At 49.0% G+C, this 20,780-nt stretch overlaps 1 protein-coding gene across 1 annotated transcript in view; it reads left to right on the top strand.

Moving 5' to 3' along the window:
* The first annotated feature begins 230 nt into the window (after nt 1–230).
* The window catches only part of LOC122366898 (zinc finger protein 384-like), a 52,193-nt gene continuing 31,643 nt past the window's right edge, over nt 231–20,780 (top strand). Inside the window, exon 1 of the mRNA XM_043339549.1 lies at nt 231–339. The gene's annotated coding sequence lies outside the window, so the exon portion shown is untranslated. The remainder of the gene's footprint in view (nt 340–20,780) is intronic.

Genomic DNA, 20,780 nt, shown 5'->3' on the forward strand with positions numbered 1-20,780 from the left:
GCGGCAGCTGTCCGGCAGCACAGCGGACTCCCTCATCTCCATACCAATGCCATCTGCCCGTCTGCACAGCAGAGTGGGTAGAGGAGGGAGGGGAACCGATAGAGAGCAGCGGGAGAGCGGCAGTGAGGCCAGTGAGGGCCGGCGCGGACGGCCGCGGGACGGAGCCGGCCGGGCGGCCGGGCTGGGGTGGGGTCAGGTCATGACCGCGGGACAGGTCGCTGTGGTGGGGTGGGTCGCGGAGTGGACTGGTGGTCGGCGGGGCAGCAGCTGGGGTGTCGATCTGCCCCCTGATAGGGCTGATGGCCGGCTGGAAGGGCTCGTCACATCCAACAATGACAGGTATGTGCAACAACTGTGCAACGGAACAATCGGCGGGCTACCAGCCATGGAGGCCGACCTCGCTATGTGATAATTAATGTCACACAAAGAGGAGAATCTACATAAAATTTGAAAACACAGGATGTGTGTTTTGAACTGTGATTTATTATATGTTCCTTGCTGCTATCTCTGTTTCCATGATAAACATACCTTACCTTGTAACCGCCTAACGAGGAGAGCTAAACGTTTTCATTAGGAAACAACTTTTGCTTGTCAGGATCATACTTTATAGGTATTGGTGACAAGGATTTGGTGAAAAGAACAGCTGCTTTTTAATTCTCGATGACGTTGAAAAGTGGGATAAGTAAGGGGAACTGCTCATAAGTTTTAACGGCTTCTAAGTAAAGTCCTTCATTGCTTCAATGTTTCCAATTTGCTATCCTAAGAAACGCCTTTGGAACATGCAATTCATGCTGCGTTTGGCAAAAGAAGTGATTTGTTTGTCCGTCTCCGTTATTTGGGATTATATCCCTCGCCCTGGCAGGGGGGGGGTCGATGCGGCCCCCCTAAGGTTTTTCAAAGATAGCGTAAAAACGGCGGCGCGCAGCGCCGCCAAATTTGGCACAGCCTATGAGGCAACCTTTTTACATATGACCTGAAAATTTCAGGTCCGAGTGACCTTGGGTCAGGTCACCAGGTCAGAAAAACCGGTACAAGGTCATGGTCAAATTTCAATTTTCTTTTTGCACCTGTCCAACTCACAGTTTTGGACTGATTTCCTTCAAACTTTCTGGATGTGCTAAGTTCACCGAGTTGTATAACAAATAGTTCGTTTTTTTTAGGTCACTAACCTGAGGTCAGTTAGAGGTCATTACGTCGTAATGTTAAGCCTATGGGAAAATACTAAATTCGGAAAATACTGGAGATATCCGCTTCGTTCTATCACTTTTGTGCTTTGAAACCACAGTACTTAACAGCAGGTCACTTGGTACTTCTTTGTTTGGTGTACTTATCCATGGGTCAGGTCAAATGAGGTCAACTGAGGTCAAATGACGTTTTTGCCAATAACTTGGTATACATAACCAGTATAACGCCTTATGGGGCGACTAACGGAGCGAGCGAGAGGGTGGGCCTTGCACGTGCGAAATTTCGAGGGGGTACCTCCAACTGACTTGTGCACGGCACCCTACTAACCGGTCTCTAGCGATGTGCCAAATTTGAGCACAATCGGCCCAGCCGTTCTCGAGATCTGGAAGCGGCACCCTGCACCTGCGCACGTGCAAAATGGGTCCCAACTGACTTTTGCACGGCACCCTACTAACTGGTCCCTAACCGTGTACCAACTTTGAGCGCCATCGGTCCAGCCGTTCTCGAGATCTGGAAACGACCCCTGCACGTGCGCACGTGCAGCAGCACCCCAACCTTAACACATGCAGATGAATTATCTGATGGAGACCTAACTGTGTACCGAGTTTCAATTCAATCGGCCCAACCGTTGTGCCGTTATTGAGGTTGCAATTTTGGGGGTTCTTAAAAAATGTCCAACTTTACCACGCGCCACGTGCGGTGGTTGGCAAGAACGCATGGTGGCCATCACACCACAGAACTTTTACGTCCAAGTGATATTCAGTAAAGAAGACCGCTTGTCAATCGGATGTCCCGTTCCTAAGATATTAGCTTTTGAAGAGCGTCCCCACGGCCGGCCGGCCGGCCGGCCGCTCATACTCAGAAATTTCCGTTAATCTAAGGAAAGACTCCGCTCGCTTCGATCGCTCCGTAATGACGCTAGAGCTTAAAAAAATGGTATCATTGTGTTCCTGGTGATCAGCCGAATCGAATGATATGCGATATGATGCAATTTCGTTAACTTGAACTTAATTTATTAATTTAAGTTTACTTAAAATTTAAGAAAAACTTTAAGTACACTTAAGCAAGCTAAAAAGTATATCATTCGACGCGCCTTGACGTGCTGAGTTCACTGGTGCTCTTCTGTTCGCTGTATCGTAATAAGATCAAAAGTTATAAGCGAAAAACTTTTGACCTGTTTTAGCGAAATTTTTACATTTATACCCCCCAAAACCCCCCTAAATATTGACCTAGAGCAACCAAATTTGCACAGGGGCGAGAACTCCAGGGGGCCCACCTACCTACCAAATTTGGTGTTTCTAGGTGCCATAGGAGCCAATCGCGAGGGGGGGGTCGCATCGACCCCCCCCCCTGCCAGGCCGTGTTATGAAAAATGCCCTGCCAGGGCGAGGGATATGGTAAGCTACTTGAGCAGGCCGTTTTGGCATTTGTTGGCACAATTTGAGGCAGAACAACATCTTTTGCCAAAGATATACAATGACAACGGCAGGCGATCCAAAAATGCAAAGACTGCAAACTCTAGTTACCCATTCAAAAGTGAAACACATTTTTCTGCTGACTGGCATGAACTATCCGAATGAACTCTCAGAGACATATGTTGTGGACATCTATGAAAATGTCTGTTGCTTCAATGAGGGGTGAAATAAAACGAATAAGCGAAAAGAATGACAGGCTTACAACGCTGACACTATCATACTGATACGCATTCATTTGAATATCACCTGCCTGATGCATTTCAAAATTTGTCGGTACTTTCTTAGGGACCCAGCGCATCTCGTTGAGATCCAAATTACTCGTATAATGGTGGGAACGATCCTTATTTGTCCTTGCCCTACCCACCGAGGCCTGTTTGTATGCAGGTTTCCAGTTGGGAGCACACTTACATGGTGGGCCGCATAATTTATTTCAGCCAGATTGACTCTGAAGAAAGTCAGAACTAAAATGAGGGAGATGTGAGGGAAGGAAGGGAAAAGCGAGAATATATATTATAGGGAAGCATATTTTATCACGTTTAAGTACTGAGCTTTGCTCACATTTAATAGAAATCTTTTTATGTCACCGACATGCAGCGTCACTGGTTTCCTCTCAAACCAATTTGTTGTGTTTGTTTTTGTAGATATTTCGGCCGAGAATGGAGCGTTTTGGAATGTGTTCACTTCTTACTTTGTGTACGAGCACATTCAAAAACGCTCCAACTCCTGCCCCAGAGGACACGGAGCTGATCATGAGTGGTGTGATTGATCCCATTCTATACCTACTGAACACACCGGTGTGGTTTTTCAATGTATATAGTATGTAACAGTAGACACGGAATGGGGCGATATTCCTGTTCGATGAATGCTAGCAAAAAAAAAAAACAAATTTCTGAAGCCCCCTTTGTAAAGTGTACATCCTTTAGAGCTATAACTGAATTCTGCCTTATCCAAAGCTGACTATTGGAAGCAGCCCAGCCTCTGCGGTCCGGTGAGCCTTGTGAAGCCATTCTCCGCCCGCTTCTGAACGGTGCTAAGGGGCCGGGGAGCCCAGTCAAGTGCTGTGGGCGGGCCGAAACAAAGCGAGCCGGATCCGCGACACTGGCTCAGCCACTGCCGCTGCTCCCTCACGCCAATGTGCCCAAATGACACTTTGAAGTTGTTCTGTACATTTGTTTGAATGGAAATGCTCAATAATTTGTGTTGTTATTTATTTATTTTTTGTCAAAAGATATTGAGTGCATATTTTTCAACCTGCTTCCAGAGCCAAGCGTGAATTGTGGAAACATATTTCGTTGTGATTTGAGAACAAACTCAAATCAGCTACTTGCATACATACGACGGAAAACTTTAGAAGGATGGAATGGAAAAATGTTCCCCATGGTGTGAGCTGATTATTGAAGGTCTTGCAAAGTAAATTGATCCAGCCCGCCCAGCTCCAGTCCATCCCCAGTCCCAGCCCCCTTCCCACCCCGTCGTGCCCGCCGCGGCCGCCGTCGCCGGGCCATTGTCCCTGGCGGACCCACCGGCGGTCGTCACGCTCCTGTTTCACGGTTCGCGGCGGCGGCGGCGGCGGCGGCGGCGGCCGGGGGCGTGTCGTGCGCCCAGGCGCCGCCCCCGCCCCCGCCCCGGCCCGGCCCTGCCAGGAGCACGGCCTCGGTGGTGGAGCCGCACGCCGCCGCGCTGCCCGCGCGCGCGGCCGCGCGCCGGCGGCACCCGCTGCGGTGTGCGACATCGCGGACGACGCGACATCGCTGAAACAATTTTAAACAGAGGTGGCTCCTCAACTTCATTTTATGTAAATGTGAAGACGTAGTCTTACAGTATCCTTGGTAGCTCAGTTCAATGGTCGGTTTTATGTTATCCCACTTTTTCAGGTTTGTCAGGGCTTGTGCAAGGATCATATTTTGAATAATTAAGATTTTATGACCTTATAATCATAGCTTTTGGAAAAAAGGTTTAAGCAAAAAAAAAACGTTTAATAATTATTTTGAAAAAAAACATGTCAAATGCCAATTTCAAGGACAACTCTTCATCAGAATGCAGAGTAAAAAAAGATTTGCATTTGTATTTCAATGAAGAATTGTGCTCTATTGCTAAATATTTTTGCCTTAACTGTTCGTAAGGCTGTGAGGACAGGAGGACAAAAACTGAACTATTTTATGTCACATTTCTTCAAGACGTGGTTTCGCAATTCGCATGCCTAGTTAGGGTCATGGACGCCACCCGCTATTTGCTGATCCATAAACCATTGATATGCATTTTGGATGCGGTACAGTGTATTTTAATGTCATATCGCTTTGCTGGATAATACCGTTGATTGTCCTTATTTCCTAAAAAAATAATGTTTTATCATTCTTGCAATCTTTTTCTCGAGTTAAAAAATAATAATAATGATGTCACCGACCGCGGGCTCACTGTTGCTACGAAAGGCGTTGCTTAACTGTTGCAACTTTCCAAAAAAAAAATCATCTCTGCTTTTCTTTGTAAACGACTGCGAACACCTGACAGGCAGCTGCCGCGCTGGTCTACACTGCTACGTAACCCACAACCAAAAATAATGTGACATTCACTCTCTGTGCGTCGAGCTGTGTCTAATTCGCTTCATTCCTTGCGCCTGCGTATCTGCAATATCTCACCCGGTCGCAGACCTGTTCCAGGCTGTGCGGCTGGCTCCCTGCCTCCGTCCCCTCCGCCTCCACTCGCGATGATCGATCAGACACGTTCCCTGCCACTGCTGTCGCTCCCACGCACTTTTATCGCCCGCCATGTCTGCTGGGGACGACGTTGGTCGCCGCGGACGGTGGTTGGGGAGGCGAGCGTTTTATAAAATAGTGCGTCATCGCGGACCAAACGCACTGCTTTGTGGCGTAGGTGATTATCGGCGGCGACGAAGGCCGGGGTCCGCACTGCAAGATTGTCGAGTCTCTGATTTCTGTCAGATTATAATATCTTTTCACGACGTACAGTGCCTCCGTCGTCTAGACAGTAGGGTAGCCTGGGGCAAGACGCCCCAGATAATTTATTTTGCTACACAACTTTTGTCCCACATCACCTGGAAGGCTAAATTTGTGCCCAATGCGTTCTTTGGACATTTTACTTTAAATTCCACCCCTAAAATTCATTCACTTATGATCGGACTCCTAGCTAGGAAGTGATTTGTGAAGCAGCTGCAAATGGGGCATTTTGCCCCAACCCCAGGGCAAAACGCCCCACGGCCTGGGGCAAGAAGCCCCATACTCTAGATTAAAGATTAACCCTCGCCCGCACATGGGGGGGGGGTGGTTGCCACCCCCCCAGGCAGTCTTTCTGCTCTGCACTCAACATTTTTAGAGCTAGAAGGCTGATTTTTCGTATAGCTGCTCGTCTATCCTTTCTTGATGTCCACTGAAAATTTCAAGTTTCTGTGATTTTTTGTTTTGGAGATATGACCTTGTTTTTCAGGTCATGTCATGACCCAAATGGCCAATTCTCAACATCTTGCGTTTGCCATGGGCCTTGTGAGCTTTTGACACCCTGATTTCGGCCTTTTTTGCCAGTCTTACCTCCCACCTATCATGGAACATGTTGTTCGACGATGTACAGGGGTCAAGGTCAGGGTCAAGGTCATCCTAGGTCATCTAAGATAATTGCGTTTTAGGCAAGCTGAATTTACTTTTTGTGAAGTTTTTTTGACTGCATTTTTGGTAAAAGCTTCTCAGATCATGATTTCATGTGATATGGACCCAAAAACAATCGGTGCACACATCAGTATACACACAGACACACACAGACATACAAACACATATAATTGACCTTGACCTAACTTGACCTGAAATGACCTCAGCAGCTAAATTCTGGTCGGATAGTGTGACAAAGAGGTTCTAGCTGGCTTGGCACCAGAAAACAGCATCGTCTTCGGTATTTGATAAGCAGCGCACTTGATATCCAACGGTGACCCAAAACAGCAGCATTTTTTAGTTTGACCTGACCTGGAAGGTCAATGACTGACCTGAGAAGGTAAAACTGGGTATCATTGGATTCGTCTCTTCCCAAAGAATCTTTTTGGTCTTTACTGCTAAGCTCTATCTCCAACAGGAACGAAATGGCGCGGGGGGGGGGTGGCAACCACCCCCCCCCCATGTGCGTTCTAGGATGGGAAAATGGCATGTGCGGGCGAGGGTTAAACATGCTAGTTGACTTAAATCTTATATGAGAGGTCTGTTAGACCTTGGGAAGCACGGCACTGAAGTTAGCTCCTTCCACCCTATCAGGTGTTCAGCTAAAACACTATTGTATGAGCAGGTTTTTCACCTGCCTCATAAGGCCAAATAATAAATTATTGCAATGGAAATGTTAACAAAATACTTCCTTTGCCATCCAGTTGCTGAGAAAAGTACATATAAATGCATAGAAACTTACTGTTAGCCAGCTACCGAACATTAGGAAGTGGGTAGTCCGAACAACACATGAGGTAAAACGCCCCATGGGGCGTTTTGCCCCGCGACCTACTGGGGCGTTTTACCCCATCACGTAGTTCGGTCAGAGAACAACGCCTTGCACTCCAGCAAGGCATAATTTAACACGAACCAAGCCGGCATTATAAGCGTTAGATAGAGTTGTTCAAAATACATAAAAGTCGTTAACCTGATGTGGACCATAAAAGAACGCCATGATGCATAAGCTGACAACAAAACATAAAAATCACTCCAAAAACACATTTTTGGCTATATCTTCCTAAAGAGTCATCACAATTTCTTTCCAGCCTGCTCATATAATGATCATATAGTGCACGTTTTATAGAATAGATGATGTTTCTCCAGAACCTTGCCAGTTCCGAGAAACATCGGTGAGGCGTTTTACCTCGGCGGGGCGACTTGCCCCGGTCTACCCTACGTAAGAGTCAGTCAGGCGTGCTGCCAGTGCAGATATATCCGTCTGCGTACGCGCTCTGACGGATGTGCGACGTGCGTGTACTCAATGAACCCGGGTATCACTGAACAGATCTCTGCGAATTGTGCGATTAGACCCGGTCCGCTAGACTGAAGGTAACGCAGGTAACCCCCGGGTTCATTGAAGACGCGGAGAGAGAGACAGACGTCAGTCGATTGCGCCAGTGAACGTGACGACCAGTCGTCCGTTGGAGTGGCATGTGGCCGGCGGATGGGAGACGAGTCCAGTGGCATCTGGCCGGCAGTCGCAGCAGCCATGTCGCCGAATTATGCAGCACTGGTGACTCCCGGTGGTCCGGGACAGCTGGGGATGTCACTGATGTCAATCACAGCTCCACACGCGAGCCGTGACCACCAGGAAGAGACGTCTGTCTCCTGTTTGTCCGTCCCACAGGTGGTCACCGAGGCGACTCCATGGCGACACATTAGCGTGACCTGTTGACGTGACCCCGCTGTATCTGCCGGTGACCTCTGGACGTGTCGGAGTCCCGTCGAGGTGCCCAGGCGCCGGTCTGTCCATTACCCCTCCCCGTTACCCCGGCAGAGTACAGCAGCACGGTCATTAGTCGGTGCATATTTCATGTGTTTGCCGGCCGGGAATAGCGTCTGGTTAGCTGCCGGTCGTCCGTTCACACCCGTGGTTCGTGGCCACTCGCGCCCGCTCGTAAAGGGCGCCTTCACTCGGCCTGTTACGGCCGAACCGTCTCGCTCGCCGGCTGGACGGCAGTCGTAATCGCTGCGACCGCCTGCGACTCCACCGACGTCCCCGCGGTCCCGCAACATTAATCCGAGTTTGATGTAATGTGTGTAATTTCCTGTGAAGTCTCGAGACGGCTGAGGCGTGAGCGGTTGTAATTGAATGTGAGTTCTGATGGGATGGTGCGTAAGACGGACTGGAATTAGGCTCCGCCATGGCGTTGTTCACCTTTTGAGTGGTTTGGGCAGATGCACTACACACTGCATATTCGTAATAACATATGGAAAGCATAACAGCTGACCTTGTGTTAATTGCTCTGCTTTTTCGTTATTTGCAAATGGATAATGGAATGTCGACCAGTTTAATTACGATGCCTATGGAAGTTAAATATTTCATCAGGAAAAGACTGCTTGTGTAAGCCATTTCTGATATTGTAATAATTGGTCTCTAAAGGCTCATTTGCATTTCTAGGCGTGGTCAAGCATTATTCATAATTAAAAGGCACACCAATCACACTTTTAAGCAGTCTTTGAAGTTAAGAGTTCGCCGGAAAATCATTTTCTCAGCTTTTTGCTTCATTATACCAGAATTCTTCAAGCGATTTGCTCCATTTAAAGTTAATGATGTAAAAAGTGCCAAGAGAACAGGTAAAGCAATTTAAAGACTGTCCGGAACTTTTCTAGCCTCGTTAGCCGTTAACTGCGGCAAAGTCAGTTCAGACTATTTACGTGTCAGACTTCCATCAGTGGTGCGAACTGCTTGTTCTATTTAATTGCCCAAAATCCTGAAAAGCATATAGGTATGCATGATCAAGTTACAAGAGTTGTCGATCTTTAGTCTCTTGTAATAAATCATGCTTTCCTTTTATATCGATATTGATTATATGACACATTTTAGATTTTTACACGACTCCTCTCTATTCTTGTTGTAACATCTGACAGATCAGGAAGTCATAGTTCCGGGGCCAGTGGCCCCTCTGAGAGGTGACGACCTCCCCTCTCCCCACCCCTCTCTCCGTGCCATGGGAGCGTGCTCGACGCACGGGATCCCTCCCTCCGTCCCCTGCGCCCCTTCCCTCTCCGGCATCATATCCAATTGCAATGCAACAGTGGCCATCACTCACTGGGGAAAAACGCCCGCGGCTGTGTCATCCAGCCTGGGAAATCCAGGCGCGCCCTCGGAAAAAGGTGAGCGCCTCCGGTGGTGGCGGCCGCCGACCCGGCACCGGGGCCGCCCCGAGCGTCGGCAGATGACAGGTCATGAGATGATTTCCGCAGTTTTTACGCACTTGTGTTCGTCTCTGGCGACGACCACTTGTCGCCAGTGACGAGACGGAGACGGTGGCACCGCTGTCAAGCACGGGGAGGTGACACTGCTTTAAATGGGGGAGGCGTATGCCGCAGCTTCACAGCTGACTGAGGAAACATCGTTTCTTCAGCGCAAGGGACGCAGTGCTTTAGGCGCCCTGTTGATGTCAATGTACTCCTGCCCGGGGTGAACGTTCTGGGGGTGGAACAGGGGGATGAACGCCCCCTTCACTTCATATAGCCTTCCCAGCCGCTAACTTAGTGCTACGGCTTATCTCTGCCAGAGGGAACCGGGTGGGCCATTTATCAAAAGTCGAACGACTCTCATTTCCATTTTAGAGCAGATAGTGTCTTCTGGCTCAGATAAGAATGTGAAATGGGCTCTTCTTTTCGGGTGATCTGCAAAATTTGGCCGTATTTCGAGGGCCGCCGACCCGGCAGTGTCAGAAAGTTTATTTTCTCTATCATAATAATTCTTGGATAAAGAGCTCGGCTTATTAACCCTTTCGGGATGAACTATATACCAAGGCAAAATTATCCCGGACCCGATCTTCCGAAGCATTTTGCAGTGTGAACCAGGCATAGTTGGCGTTGGTTGGGAAATCATCGAACACGACAACGGATTACTAGGTAGTCGGGAAGTTAATTTCAATGAGTGCACTTACTTTCGCATCTGTAGCTGTCTGCTTGAACTCGGCATGATGTGCCGGAGCACATCACTGGATAGTCCCTCACCACTCACTGCACTTCAGTTCTGCATCAATCAAATGATTACTTCAACAGCAATGATGCATTTCACGCCTGGAACTCAACACAGCTGTCATTTTCCTCCCTAACAACAGTGATAGTGAGCACTTCAACCAGCACTTGTCCTGCGCCGACCACGTCCTCTATTCCATGGGGTGATCCATCAGTCGAGCTCTCATCTGTGTTGACAGGAGGTCATTAGGCTGTGGACCGTGCGTTGGCCGCATCTCTCATCACTGTGCAGCCGTGCGGCCGTGATGGGGCCGCTGCACTGCTAAGGCGGATGAAGAGCAGTGATGCTAGATGATCGTGGGTTGATGAGAAGCTGCAGTCGTTTCTGGATGCTGGAATGGTTCCTGTTTATTTCATTTTATTTTATTGTTCAAAAAGTTGATAAATAGACGTTTTCTTGTTAGCGATGCGTTATATATTTCGGTTAACGTTACAATTGCTGACGACTTTCAGTTGACTTATTTATTACACTTTGATGTTCGATTCTTCTCTACTAGATTCACCTCTAATGCCTATTCCTCCGTAGCCTGACCCAACCATTTATTCTTTCCTTTCCCTAAATGCCCCCTGGATCCGCCTCTGTCACCAACCGCTGTTACCGGCTCACCAAATGCCGCTCCTGGCCGGCGCGCCGGCGCGCCGCCGAGGCCGGAGCGTCCCCTCGGCCGTCGGCGGGCATTTTTACCTCTCCTCCCCTCGCTCCATTGGGATTTTTTCGTTGGCCGCCGGTTTTTGTTCGTCCCTCCTCGGCCGTGTAGTGGGACGGCCGGCGACCAATCGGGGCGGCGCATTTTTACGGCAGCGCGCCCCCTATTGACGAGAGGGAGGGAAGGGGAGGGGCGGCCGCCGACCGGCTGACGCGGCTCGGGTCCGGCGGACGGCGCGACACGGTGGCAGACCGGGGATGGAAAGAGAGGGAAAGAGAAGAGACTTAGAGCGAAGTACGACGGACGGAGAGAGAGAGAGAGAGAGAGAGAGAGAGAGAGAGAGAGGGGAGAGAGAAAGAGAGAGAGAGCGAGAGAGAGAGAGAGAGAGAGAGAGAGAGAGAGAGAGAGAGAGAGAGAGAGAGAGAGAGAGAGAGAGAGAGAGAGAGAGAGAGAGAGAGAGAGAGAGAGAGAGAGAGAGAAGAGGTGAATGGAAAGGAGAAAGAACAAAAAATAGATTGAGAGATAGAAGGAAGTTGACGCGAAGTTGACGCTGGCCCCCAGTTCAGAATAAATCCTGCATCCTGGTTGAAACTGATGCGCTATCATGAAGAGATGTATGAAAGAGTAAATGTTCCCTGCATTTCTTGTCCATTTTAGATACAATTTGCGTTTACTGGCTGAATCAATCCACCTCCCTGGCGCAAGGCCGATGATCGGCACTAACTACTCCCTAACGGCCGTTAGAACGAGCCGGCACCGCGGTACAGCGGTAATGGGTGCTCCCGACACCGCAACTAGTCCCCGCTGGCGGGGGAGGCTGTTGCTGCCTGCTCCCAGTAGCTGGTAACACTAACGGCACATTATACGAGATGCACCGGGAGTGCTCACTGCCACTGACCGCAGCCCGGTCAGCTGATACGGGCCGACTGCCGGAGGGCCGATTTTACGGCTGAGCACACGACCGTATGTGTATGGCTAATGGCCAATCAAGTGGCTGATACCAGCTCCTGCAGGAGTTGATGGCTGTGTGTAAAGAAGGCAGTGTGTGGCGTGATTGCCATTGAGCGGATGCGCGAGGGTAGTATTGTGGTCAGTTAGTGGTCGGCTGATAGGGGTTGACGGGTTTCCAGTGAATGACAGGTATACACGGTTAACTAGGTGTATCCGTGATCTTTCAACACAAAGCTTGGCGTGGAAATTAAGTTATCGTACCAAATTATCAGTGAAATACTTTCTGTTCCGCATTTTGATGCATTTTTATCTCCATAGTGAACGTCTTTTAACGTGCTTGCTAAGTGCAATAGAATCATTTTTATAAGTCCCGGCGCGGTTTATCAAACTCAAATATGTGATTTCAGTTCATGAAATCTATCCCAATGCATATGGCAGTGCAGGCTGGGCTCAGCCCAGTGGGCTAGGACACGCGGTCCTAATTTAGCTGTATCCCAAGAGGGAGACATCAGAGGCGTTACCTTGTCTCGGCAATATGTCAAATTAGCATCAATAAACGAGAGATTACCAGGAAAAGAAGGCTTAGCTGTGATTGAAAAATGGTCGCTGTCCAGTGTCCATGAGGATAAGGTACTAGTAGCCACCCACCGCGTGATGCCGACGCCAGAACCGCAGGCATTTGTGACTTTTATGGATAATATTCGACTCTTCAAGGAACATATATGCAAGGTGCATTCGCTTTCAAACACTACTTATGTTCCATCTTACCAAGAACTCGGCACCTGCGCTTCGAAGACGCTTGTCTGAGCAATCGGCTGCTCATTGCTCAATTATGTTGCCACGTTTTGAGACGTATAATTCCCTGAGTGCCAGCTCCTGTCCGAAATACCTACAATATGATCGTCCATCATATGCAGTGTAATGATTGATTTCCTTGCAATTGAACTCTAACTGGACTCTGTTCATAAATAACTACTTCCGATTGATCACTGAATCTCGTCCGTCTCTTTGTGAGTTTTATTCTGCTCAGACTTCTGAGGACTTCCAATGAAGAGACAACGGCTGCCGGCGGACACTCCAGCCCTCTGATGAGCCGGCTCTCCCGAGCTGACAGTCTGGCACCGTTTCGTACCGTCACTTCCGTGCGTGACCGGGCCCCCTCGGTCACTCTGCCCGGCCGCCCGGGGCAGCCCGCCTGCTTCCCAGGGCCGCGGCGCCGCCGGCGCAGCTGTCGCAGCTGCTGCAGCTCTCCAGCTCGGCAGCTGTCGCAGCTCTCCGCTCGCCAGCCGGGAGGGTAGAGATGGGGCGGGTCCGGTCACGAAGCTCCCGTCCGCCTGCTGACGGCAGAGCTCCTCTCCCAGCTCGGGTCTGCTCGTTCAACCCTCTTGCGAAACTGCCACCTGCCTAGTGCCTAACTAGCGGGATAACCCATCTCCGACAAATCGAGTTAGGTCAGGAGAATGGTCCGTTTAGCCGGGGTAGCTTGGCTGTGAACCGTCGCTTGGCACCCCTCCCGCCTCCCTGTGGCGTCCCTAGCCGTGACAATGGGCAGGGCGCGGCGTGCCTGCCTCTGACCGGGCCCCTGTACCGTCACCTGTCCGTGCCCTCCCCGTTGTCTGTCCCCTTCCCCCCCCCCCCGGCAGGTGAGGGGCGGTAGTGATTTTTAGCGCCGAACGGATGGTAATTGCTGTCGGCTGGCTGGCACCACACACATGGTCCACAGTAATGAGCCCGAGCTGTCCCGAGCTGTACCAAAGCTGTCCCAGAGGTGTCCCAAAGGTGTGCCAGAGCTATTCCAGAGCTGTTCCGCAATCTACAGCTGTCCCGGTGCCTATCCCCGGCCACTGGCGGATCCAGGGGGGGGGGGGCCACCGGGGCCATGGCCCCCCCCCAAAAGCCTGAAAGGGGGGCCAACATATCTTTTGGCCCCCCCCCCAAAACGCTTGAAGAAAAATTAATGTGAGATGGTTGCGTAGTAGATACCTACTAGAATCAGCAGCGTGATTCAATAGCGTAGAGAAAGTCAGGGGTGCGGGAACTACTTTCAGACTGGGGGGGGGGGGGCACACCATAATAGAGATCAACCTAGGGTCCCCCCAAATCTAGTTTCTCACCGGTTTTAGGCCACTTATTTTTCATCTCTTGGCTTTTTCAACAAAAAAAGAAAACATTTGCAAAAAGGGCGGTATTCCGTCTGAAAGTTGTGGTGGCACCGCCCCCCACTGGTGGATTCAGGGAGGGGGCCACCGGGGCCATGGCCCCCCAAAAGCCTGAAAGGGGGGCCAACATATCTTTTGGCCCCCCTCCCAAAACGCTTGAAGAAAAATTAATGTGAGAAGGTTGCGTAGTAGATATCTAAAAGTTAGAATCACCGGCGTGATTCAATAGCGTAGAGAAACTCAGGGGTGCGGGAACTACTTTCAGACTGGGGGGGGGGGGCACACCATAACAGAGATCAACCTAGGGTCCCCCCGAATCTAGTTTTCTCACCGGTTTTGGGCCACTTATTTTTCATCCCTTGGCTTTTTTCAACAAAAAAAGAAAACATTTGCAAAAAAAATGGGGTATTCCGTCTGAAAGTTGTGGGGGCACCGCCCCCACGGCCCCATAGTTGGGGGGTGGGCAAGCTGTCCCCACTGCCCCGGTTCCCGCGCCTATGGAGAAACTACCTGGTTTACTAGCTTCCTTCATAAAGTGTCTTCATGTCTTGTCGTCACCCGAGAAGGTCTTATTGCATACATATCGATTGAACTGTCAAGTTAACAAACTTGCTCTGGCAGCCTGACCTGACATGACCCCGCAATTTTTCATTCACGGAATATGCGCAATAATTTTTTAGGAACACTCACTGAGTTGGCGTTGAAAAGCTTGTTTTGTTTGGTAATTGTACAAGAAGCATATCAGGGACCTTTTTGTCCCTTCCCGTGAAACGGTAAAAGACTTATTTCGGTCAGAGCTCAGGCCAATCTCTAAGGGGTCAGTCGGGTCACTTATTTCTTAAAAGGGTCCACTCCTTACGGCATCCAAGGACCAATTCCGGCTTTTGAGTGCACCACATCAGCATTTGATGCTGCGACAGATGGTGAAATATGAATATATGTTACAGGCCGTATGAAAATTGTCCGTTTGCAAACGGCCTGGCCCAGTCAGGGTATATGAAACAGCCTGAAAACACCGGCCGTTTGCAAACCATGACCTGAAATATCAGACCGTTTGAAAACGGCCTAGTTAGTTTCGGCCTAGCGGATCCAGGGGGGCCACGGGGTCATGCCCCCAAACCTGAAAGGGGGCAACATGTATTTTGGCCCCCAAAAACACTTAAGAAATATGAATGTGAGAAAGTAGCGTAGTAGGTAGAAACTACCGTATCATTAAAAATATGTGAGCTTGAGTGTTGGTCTCGTCTTCACCCAAGAAGTTCTTATTGCATACTTTACCTCTCGATCGACGCGTGAAGTTATCGTGTAAGTTATCATGAATCCGATCGCGACGAAACTTTAGCACCCTCATGTTGACAAAGTCTGAAAATTTCATGACCCTGACCCAAGTGACCTTTGACCTGTGGCCTATTTCTCGAGACTATCCGTGCGTTCGGAGAGCATGGAATATTCACCGTCCCCTGGAATATTCCCCGTGCCGCGTTCGGAGGCGTATCTCTCTGAACGGCCAATCTCCGGGAATGTTCCGCGCGCATGGAGTATTCCACGGATTCCACGTGGAATGTGCCTCTCCGAACGCACCATATGTTTGGCCATGTTTGAGGCCATGTTTGGCCGGAATCGCGATTCCGCGTATGTCGGCTCACATTATCCGCTCGTTTACAGTCTTTTCGTGGTTTAAAACGCTCAAACATGTGAAATGATGTTGGTCCCAACCATTGTGGTAGGTGTCAATGTCACCTTAGGGTCAAGTCAGGTCATTGACCTTTGATGACCTCGGTGCACTTTTCCGAGTTTAACATGTTTCTAGGATAGTTTCGTTTAGCTGATTTTGAATTTAGCATTTAGCAACCATTTGAACATTTACGAAGTAGTTTTGATGCCTTCGTATCATGTTACGTAGCTGCCAGTGGTAGTCGGACACCTGCTACACGGACGCCCATAAGTACTGGTTGACCTGGTTGACCTGACCTGGCCTGCCCCGACATGGCCTAAAGGCATGAAGACATCATCTATGATCCAAACTAACATGAAATTCGTGATCAGCACAAAAAAAATCTATTACAGCCTTACTTTAGGAGGTTCTGACAGGCCCTGATTTTCCCGTCTTTTGGGTCTGTGACCTGACCTGGGCGGTGTTTCACGGCACGCTGCCAGCGCTGTTGGCACTTTTGGTTTCCATGGAGACATCAACTAGCCTATACCTACAACACTACCGAAGGTTGACCTTAGCTCGCGGAATGCGCTGGCAGCGGCTGGCAGCGCGACCGTGAAACACCGCCCTGGAAGGTCAACCAATGACCAAGGACCTTAAAATCGGGTATCATCGGCTTCCTCTCGTCACTCACAGGCAACACACTCGTTTTTTCCGCGAGCTCTAGCTTGATCAGGGGCCGAACGGCAGAGAGGTTCAACCGACACCTCCCAGCCCGCGAAGGCTGCGCCAAGCACCGACCCGGAGCGGTGGTCGACAAAAGCAATTTGAAGTGTTTTCAAAGTAATATTAAGGCACGGGTTGAGTGGGCTACCATTTCTCTCTCTATTTTTTTTTTAGTTAAAAAAAATTATCGTTTCAGGGCTGTGACGAAAAATAAGTGGCCTAAATCCGATGAGAAAACAGGATTTGGGGGTACCCTAGGTTTGGCTCCTTGCACGAGTTGGCCCCCCCCCAAAACGCAAGCCTGGATCCGCCAGTGTCCCCGGCTACAGCTGATACAAGTAGGACAAAACAATTTTTTCATAATGCAGCTCCCTGCTTCAGCAAACCCATAGTGCTGTATCCCAGATTGATTTATGACATGTGGTATATGCCAATATGAAAGCATCTGAAAGCATTTGAAAGCATCGACTCCATCGATATTTCATTTCTCTTATATTCTTCACCACGAAAGGTTGCAATTTGTCGTTATGCTGTCAGCAACGCCCGCATGAAACACCACGCCTGAGTCGATAACGTGGAAGGCCTGGTGTGACTTGCTGAGTGATAACGATCGCTGCTATTGCCGTATATGTGTAAATGTCGCCTCCATGGACCGTTATCGATCCGTTACGGTAATGGATTAGTGTCCATTCCTAGCCGGGCCCGCTCAGTGACCTAATGCCTGTCACAGCACACTGCTGAGATTCTGCCCGGCCACGTCTGCGTTTTGGCGTAATGCTAATCACCCAGGTCCTGGTCTGAACTGAGACCCAACTTATGTCGGCATAATCACTATAACTGTGCGTTCTAGAAGGCTCAGAATCGTATTTAATCCGCGCCCTGCTGGGGGGGGGTGTTTGAACACCCCCCTTGTGGTTTTTCGCAAATATCTCAAAAACGGCGGCGCGGAGCGCCGCCGTTTTTGGTACACCTTATCATACATCAATTCTACACATGTTGTGAAAATTTCAGACCAAGGTCATTCAAGGTCAGGTCACCAGGTCACTTGAAGTGACCTCACCTCATAAAAACTTTCAATGTCTGTCATAGCTACACCGAGTGACCGATCGCTTTGAAACTTTCAGCGATTGCTAAGAGCAATAGCATGTACAAAATGTATATCTCAGAATTTTGATATCGATGACCTAAGGTCAGGTCAATTTTGCGACCTCCCCATTATAAGTCAATGGGAGAAAATTGAAATGCGCCTCTTTTGGATGAAAGACATTATACACACTCCCAAACACCGAATTACAAGTGGTTTAGACACACTGAACTTGAAAATGGTGTCCGTGACCCTTGTTTATGCCCTGAGGTCATCTTAGGTCACGAATGGTATCTAACAGTTTTCGCAAATAACTTTTGATAGAGGCATGCTAGAGCGATGAAAACACCTTAGATGTGTTCAGCTCGACGATACGGATCGACTGATATGCAACATGACCCTTTCCGGTCAGGTCATGACCTTGACCTGAGGTCAAATTTTCAAGTTGACCTTTCAAGGTCAAGTTATAGTTCATTCGATGCGTCTTGACGAGAGGAACACGATGCCGGTAAAAGTAAGCTCGTACAAGGCTTGGGTCAAAAGTTATTGCAGAAAAACTGTTTTCGAAAATATCGGCTATTTTTTGCAGTTTTTGCCCCCTGCAGGCAAAACCGTTGACCTTAGGTCAAATCTGAGAGAATTACTCAGAAAGGGCGTTAATAGGGCTATCGAATGCGCTTTTCCGCGGCGCTGTAGCTCTATTGGTTCCCGAGTTATGCGTTGGCTTCTTGGAAATTTTCGACATTCGACCTGGAAATCGGCGAAATTTTGCCTTCAATGACCTCTGGTGCAGTGGCGGATCCAGGGGGGGGGGGCTGCGGGGGCTGGCAGCCCCCACCCAAGGAAAACTGGCGCCACTGCGCCGAAGGCGCAGTGGCGCCAATTTTCAATTCGCAACTCATCGGAGTGCCGCATACTAGGACTAGGATGCAAAAATCAGTCGAATAACGTCGTTTCAGTACGCTCCGCACCGATATTTCCAATCGTGTGGTGTCACTGTACATACTGATCCTGGGCGCCTCTTGTCAGGGCCACTGGGCGCCAATATTTCAGCGCCAATACGATGCGACTATGGCGCCCATCCGGGGCGTGGCGCCCAATTATGACCTGCAGCCCCTCCCCAGTGAAAATCCTGGATCCGCCACTGCTCTGGTGACCTGACCTTTGACCTGACCAAAAAATTGACCGAAGTGATTTCGTCATTATTTTTTACGCTCTTTCGAACGCCGCCTTCCGCGTATCGCTACGTGGCCCAGGAGCCGAGTTACAAGGGGGGGGGGTGTTCAAACACCCCCCCCCCCAGCAGGGCGTGGAAATCCAGGACCCCCAGCAGGGCGCGGGTTAAGTGGCCCTTACGAGACGAAGTGCTTTGAGTGGGCGAGAGTAGCGGAAAACTGACCTTTGAATTGTAAACATTAAATTCAAAAGTCGATTGAATCCGATTTACAAAATACAATCCTCTGGTGCCGCCATTTTGCGCATGCAAAGCTGGAGCGCTTGGATTGTGAGCTGCCATGAGCGGTGCCACACAATCGCAGTTACCCGTGCTCTGCGCCAGACGCAGTCTGGAATTTCCGACATGTTCCGTACCGTCGTCAGGGTAGGGTTTTCGAGGCATTAGGATCAGATATCGTGACAAGGCGACTGGGATGCTAGAAGTGCACGGGGGGAGGGGAGGGGCAAACTAGCTTTCGAATGATAGACCGTGAATTGAAGGCAAGAAAGTTGTTTATTGATAAGCTGTATTTTAGAATGCTGGATGTAGGTACAAATTATGCAACAGCCGGTGATGAAGGAGATATGAGTTGGAATGAAATCCATAAGTCGCATTTTCTGTGCGTGTTGGCCCTCGCAGCATGGCGCAATGTTTGTTGATGCACATAATTTATTTAAACGGGCTGTTCCTGGGATATTTTTTTTTTAAATATATTTTTAGAGTTCAACACGCCGTACTATCTATAGCGGTTGGTATTTGTATCTCCATCATTACGATAAGTAATCACTAACTCAACAACATATTGCCACATCAAAACAACAAAACATACAAGTCATTCGGAATGACAGGGGAAATTCGCAATAAATTGCAAAGTGCACCTGTCTTTAACGAACTGTGTGGACTGTATGGTAGGTATGCAAGCACTAGAAGTGATTTCCTGCGTGCCCGTTGCACGCACGGCTCACGCACATGTCAAGTCAATGGGTACAGCTTCAGTGTGACGTCATATGACCCAGAAGGAGATATGGATTGGTCATTACTGCATTGAAGGCAGAGGATCAGGCCCATAATGAGCTGATTAGCATAGACTGAGTAAACCCTTATCTGGAGTCGTCTGTTAAAGTAAGTATCTGAACGATCATGATTTAAAGATGTATTTCCAAAAAGGCTAGTCTTCTTACGGTCCTCATCGTAATCCAACCCTCACCGGGCCAGGGCGAGGGTAAGAGACTTCGATGCTAACTATGTGCGTTCATTATTTTGCTTTCTTTAATCTGTTATTTTGATTTTTTACGTTTGATATTTTGCGATGCGACATCTTCCTTTTTGACATGTTGTCAGCAGCTTCCGAAAGGCTCACCAGCTCGTGGGGGTCGCCAGGAGACCGCAAGGAGTGAACCCTTCAAAATAGACGCTCCAAGAAATTCATTTACAACAAATATGATAAATGAACACTGTCACGACTGCCGCTGAGCATATTCGAAGAAAATGGCAAACGTTAGCACTGTGAACATATCATGACGTTTGTAATTATGTCCATGAATAGGCATTTCGATGCGCAAGTGCAAACTGATCTGTTTAACACTAAAAATTATCTGACTGCAATTAACAATCTTTTCCTTTATACGCTAATCGGAGTTAGTTGGCATTGATAGCCATTTCATTGTTGTTTAATAAATGGCTTCATTATTCGTGTTGATTACTATCGGTTTGCTAAGGTTTGTTTTACAAGTATTTTAGTGGTAAGAGCGCTGATATCTTGTTAAATCGCCCACAATACAGGGATCACATGCCGCGCGATGTGCGACATGCCCGAACCGTCTTTCCTGCTTACACTATCGTAACGTGTTTGTCCTTGGCACGGTATATGAGATACCTGGATCGGGCGTCACGAACGCCAGCAACTTCCCCATCCTGAGGCTGGACATTCGTGCTCTTCACGCCTGATTTGTGGTGCGATGCGATGATTCTTCGTAGCGCGGCATTTATGAA

Source organism: Amphibalanus amphitrite, unplaced genomic scaffold, assembly GCF_019059575.1.
Source record: "Amphibalanus amphitrite isolate SeventyFive unplaced genomic scaffold, NRLGWU_Aamphi_draft 000838F_arrow, whole genome shotgun sequence".
Lineage (NCBI taxonomy): Eukaryota > Metazoa > Arthropoda > Thecostraca > Balanomorpha > Balanidae > Amphibalanus > Amphibalanus amphitrite.